This window comes from Sciurus carolinensis, chromosome 3 (assembly GCF_902686445.1).
Source record: "Sciurus carolinensis chromosome 3, mSciCar1.2, whole genome shotgun sequence".
In the NCBI taxonomy this organism is placed as follows: Eukaryota; Metazoa; Chordata; class Mammalia; order Rodentia; family Sciuridae; genus Sciurus; species Sciurus carolinensis.
The window spans coordinates 108,708,156-108,714,155 of NC_062215.1; positions in this window are offsets into that span (position 1 = coordinate 108,708,156).

Here is a 6,000-nt window from a genome sequence, read left to right on the forward strand (position 1 = left end):
ACCAAGAAACTACAAGTTACCTTCCCTCTTAAACTGTGGGGACTTCAGCCATCTGCGTTCCCCCTTCTCCCCTGGAGCCTATGCTAAGAACTCTGGATTTTCTCTACACAACTCGGTAAACCTCTTTATCTTTTGGCATCTTCTCCTCCTCATTTTGGGGATTAATGTCGTGCCCACTCCCTGGACACCCCTGTATCTGGCCTGCGTGGACCAGCACCCAGTCCTCCTTCTCTTGACGTTAAGAGTTTGATTCCTAATCACTCTGAGGGGAAAAAGAAAGAAAAAATAGCGAACATGAGCAAGTTTCAAAGATTCAATACTCTAACTGTATTGTCTCTTCTTTTAAGAAAGATTGTGTGAAAGACACACAAAGGATTTTTTCCCCTTAAAACATTGCTTTAATTTGATTTAAATACTGAGGCAACTTATGGTGTTAAAATTATTTAAATTCATATTTTGCTTTTCTCTTTAACATTTTGTTTTGAGCATTTTGTTTCTCAGATTTTGAAAATCTGCTCTTGAGACTTCATAATATTTTATTGTATTTTTATAACATATAGCTATTACCATGCTGTTGAAATTTTTGTTACTTGCAATTTTTATTATTATAAATAACTTTGTAATGAGTTGTACTGTGATATTTGGCCACTCCTTTGGTTTTTCCTTGAAAGAGAAATGGAATTATTAGATTAAAACACACAAGTATTTATCATAAATTTATTCTTTTCCTTCATTAGTATTTTCTGGAAAATACTGAAAATACGTGGAAGAAAATAAATATACTTTATAAGATCACTGCACACTGATAATAATTGCAATTATTTTGTTAGATATTTTAATTTCACCTATACATGTACTTCGAACAAAATAGCAATGGTTAAGCTAATAAACTTTTAAAGTTTTAATAAACTTTATTCACTTAACAATATTCTTTTAAAAATATTTTTAGTTATAGATGGACACAATACCTTTATTTTTTAAAATTTAATTTTATGTGATGCTGAGGATTGAACCCAGTGCCTCACACATGCCAGGCAAGTGCTCTACCACTGAGACACAACCCCAGCCCAACAATATTTTAAAAATAACAATACTCATGCAGTTAGTAATTTTAAAGGGTGGCATCTTAAGTAGTCTCTAATGGGAGGATACTATAATGAATTAATACCCCATTAATGAGCATTTAGATTGTTTCCAATTTATGCTATTTTAATGAATAATGCCTCCTCCTCCTTCTCTTTCTTCTTCTCCTTCTCCTTCTCCTTCTAATGTGGGGATTGAACCCAGAGATGTTTTACCACAGCACTACATTCCCACCTCTTTTTATTTTTATCTTGAGACAGAATCTCACCAAGTTGCTAAGGATCTTGCTCAATTGCTAAGGCTAACCTTGAACTTGAGATCCTCCTGCCTCCGCCTTCTGAGCTACTGGGATTATAGGCATGTGCCACCACACCTGGCTGTTTTAATGGATGCTTATGCATAAATCTTGATGCACATGTCTGACATGAACATGAGCTGACTGTGTTTAAAGGAGTGCTTTAAATATTCAGACCCATGGCATCTATTTGTGCTCTGTCCTGGGCCCCCAGATCTTAGGGATCTGTTTGGCTGACAACACTTACATAATGTATTTAGTGCCAGGTGTGGAAAAGGATTAGGAAAGTGAGAAGGCAGCATATCACCAGGACTCTCTCTCATTTTAGTAGAATGAAAACAGAAACACAATCTCAGATTGGGTAGCCGGCTGTGTAATTTAAGCAACTTGCTAGGAATAGATTATATGTCGAGAAAGAAATGAGATAGAGCTCCTGGCTGGTGATAGGTGCTCAATAAATATTAGTTGTCTTTGCTGTGAAGGAGAAGGGTTAGGCATCCTTACATATCTTGACAAAAACACCTTTGAATACTGAGGGATGGGCAGCAACAGCTCTTGCATATGAAGGAAAGCTTTATGCAGTTCATTTGTGTAAAAGACAAGATAAGCCCGAGGGTTTTGTTTTATGTTGTTTACGTAGGACAGTCACAGACAGGACCTTCCCCAGAGACTGGTCTGTTAGCCACTGTCTGCTCCTAGCAGTACCAGGGCAGCCCCTTCCTCCCACCGCAGCAGAAACCTACTTTCCAACGCAGGGTCCCTGATAGGGAAGAATAGAGCTGTTGAGGAAAGTGCTGAGCTGCCCACCTACTGTTAAATGATCTTCTGTCTCTAACACAGAATTTCCACTTAGGAAAATGTGCTATGCACTTGGCTGCAGTATTTACTATGCATCTGCCCGACAAGCCTGCACTGCAGCTCCAGGGCCCAGCTCCAAACTGACAAGTGGTCTCTGGAGACTTTGCATCATCAGGAGCCAGGCTTGAGTAGGGATGGGATAGGGTTAGCAGCTAGTCTGCTAGGCGGCCTGGTGGAGTCGATGAGGAGAGTTAAGATGGGGAGCTCATCAGGGGATGATCGCCCTCCTGGAACTACTCCTAGAATCACTTAAATAGCAGCGGGTCTGCTAGAATGGGCCTTGCTAAAGTATTAGGCTGCAAGGCAATAAGTTTTTGTATGTGCTTTCTAGAATTTGGACTAAAGCCAGTTTCCTTAATAGTTGTCTAATCGTACTCCATCTCTTATTTAAAAATACAGTTAATCTGGACCTTTCCCCCTCATAATGTCAGACACATAATGTGTTTCTGATAATAAATGTTCCTTTGGCTGCACAACTACAGTTCATCAAGACGGCGGTTAGCAAATGGCTGCCTAACAGCATAAAACTAGACAAGGAAACGTAAGACATGGTCCTTATATGGCTTGCCACTGATAGTACACTTATTCCTTATCATCAAAACACAAAAACAGCCCCCCACATAGAGATTATACCAACTTCTCCTGAGAAAATATCCCAACCCTTACGTTTCTGAGGGAAATTTGATTTCAAATAATGATTGGATCACAGGTTAAGTTTGGAAAATGATGCTGCCATTCCAAAATAATCCTTAGGTTCTGTAATGATATATGATCTTGGAATGCTCAGTCATGTTGATTTATTGGGGACAGATAACTTGGGTCCAGCAAGAGTATGGATAATAAAATTATCTGAATTCCTATCTCATTAAGAATTTTCTGAGAATAATTTTATTTATTTATTTATATTGGTGCTGGGGATTGAAGCCAGGGCCTTGTGCATGCTAATCGTATACTCTACCACAGAGCTATATCCCCTTCTAAGCATTCCCTTCTGAGCGTAATTAAATTAATCTTGACTGTGGTCATTTAAAAAAGAAGAGATTATCTATATTTATATTATTGGAAAAAAATATCTTCAGACCTTGTGTTTTAAAGCCAATGTTTATTATTTTATTTCAGCACATAAGCATTATCTCTGTAAGTTTGCTAGAAGGAATTGTAAATGTAATCTGCCAAATGAGTAATACAAATATGTAGTAAAGAACAAATGCAAATAATGTGTAGTTAGCCCATGGTATCCAGGGGTTCCACATCAGTGGATTAAACCAACCAGGAATCAAAGATAATAGGAGGTAAAAAAATTGTGTCTGTACTGAATATGTACAGACTTTATTCTTATTTCCTAAACAATACAAATATTTCCATCATTTACATTGTATAAGGTATAAATAACCTAGAGTAGATTTAAAGTAAGGAGGATATGTGTTACATGCAAAGACTACACCATTTTATATTAAGGGACTTGAACCTCCAGTTTTTAATATCTATGAGGGGTCCTGAAATAATCCCCCAGGATAGAAAGTGATAACTCTACAGTTCCAGTGTTTAAAAGCACACAGTTGTGAGAATTAACAGGAATGTATGCTTCAGTGAGCATTAAATATGTGACTAAGAAGTAACCAAAGGAAAAGTTAAAGTCCATTAAAATCACAAACAGACGTTTTTTCAACCAAAAATATGTTTGGGCCAAAATCATGTTATCAAATCATCAGAGTAAATACTGTAATCTAGGATGACATGAAAATTGAGAGACGTAGCAAATGAAACCAAATGTGAAATAGATGCATAAATGTGAGATGAGGCCAAAAAATATTTGAGGTTAGATTATGAAAAACTGTGAATTCAAATTAAGGATTTTTACTTTTTTGTGGGTTACAGGATCATGAAATAAATTGTCACACTATTTGTTTCTCAAAAAAAAAAAAAAAGAATAGATTAAAAAGACTATGATTAGCAAAAAAGAACATACATTTTGCCATCCTAACCATTTTTAAGTGTAGAGTTTAATAGTGTTAGGTATATTCATATTGATGTAAAATGAATTTCCATAATTTTTTCATTTTGCAAACCAAAACCCTATACTTAGGAAACAACAACTCCCCATTCCCGCTTGAAATTGGACAGGAGAAATAAAGATAGGCAGAAAGGAGGCTAACAGGTACGAGAAAAAGGCACTCTAACTTTAAATCTAAGGTACTCCCTGAACACCCCCACCTTTACTCCCCAGGCCTGTTTTTCTCCAGATGAAAATTCTTCAAAGACCCTTGCATCCTAGTGTAAGTATCAGGGTCTAGAAGATTAATGTCTACATACATTGTTAGCTTATACAATGTATTTTCTTTAATCTAAATAAAGCCAACGGGAAACGGTGTTAGAGACTTCTGATATGGGTACATTCCAGACATTATCTATTGACTGGCTGATGTCAACCTAGAGATACTGAAAAGAATGAGACCAGTGTGATGACCCTGTGCTTCTCGGTAAAGTAATCGGAGCTCACCAGGATGATGTCACCCCACGTGCTTCCCATGTTCACTATTCAGGAAGCGTCCTTTAAAAAGAAGAGTCCAAGACCCCAGAAATGTTCTCACTCTCGAATACGCATACTCCTTCTCCCTTTGAGTGTCTATCCTGCTTTATTACTTGCTTTCCAGAACAGATCTCCTTGCTTTCCCAAGTAAATCCCTGTGTCTCTTTTGATGCATCCTGAAATTCGTTTCTGTGGTGTATGAAGTTCTGCCAGGCCTGAGTTGAGGTCCTCTTCTGCCTTCTGGGGACCTGCTCAGACCCCTATCCAGTGACACGCCCAACTCTTTGCAGTCACTATTCTGTTGTTTCTATGAATTTAGCTACTTTATAGATCTCATTTTTTGCATCTATTATTTCTTTTTTCCATATTTTAAAATCGGTACATTGTGATTATCTTTAAGTTGGGATTTGTTGTCATATATTTGTAGATATACACAATTATATATCTCATGTAAGTGAAATCATATATTTTTCTTTTTGTAATTGGCTTATTTTACTAAATATTCTCAAGTTTCATTCATTTCATATATATATATATATATATATATATATATATATATATATATATATATACACACCACGTTGCATTTATCCATTCATCTGTGATGGACACTTGGATTGCTTCTATTCCTTGGCTATTGTGAATAGTGCTACTATAAACATGGATGTGCAAATATCTCTTTGAGATTCCACTTTCAGTTCCTTTGAATCTATACCCAGAAGTAGGATTACTGGATAATGTGGTGACACCATTTTTAATTTTTTGAGGAACCACTTACACTGCTTTCCATAGCACCATACCAATGGTATGCAAGTGTTCCTTTTTTTTTTTTTTTTTTTTTTTTTTTGCTTGTTTGTGTTTTGCAGTGCTGGGTATCAAACCCAGGACTTTGCACATGCAAGGCAAGTGCTTTACCAATGAGCTACATCCCTCAGCCCATAAATGCTTGTTTTTTAAATGTCAATTGAGAAAAGATTCTTTAGTCAACCCTTTCCATGAAGACCTATCTCTTAGTGTCTTTGGCATTTATTGAGTACTTTGTAGGAATCAAGTTGTCTGTTAAATATTGAAAGGAGCAAGGCTGCAGCCATTTCTCCCCTGATTCTGCCCCCTCCCCACACACCATTTTTTAATTTAGATTGTTAATTTTCTTGTTAGTCATTGGTCCAGTTGACCTGTGGGGTTTCACTATTTAAGGTAACTCCCTGCTATTTGCTCTCTTTTCTTTCTTTCA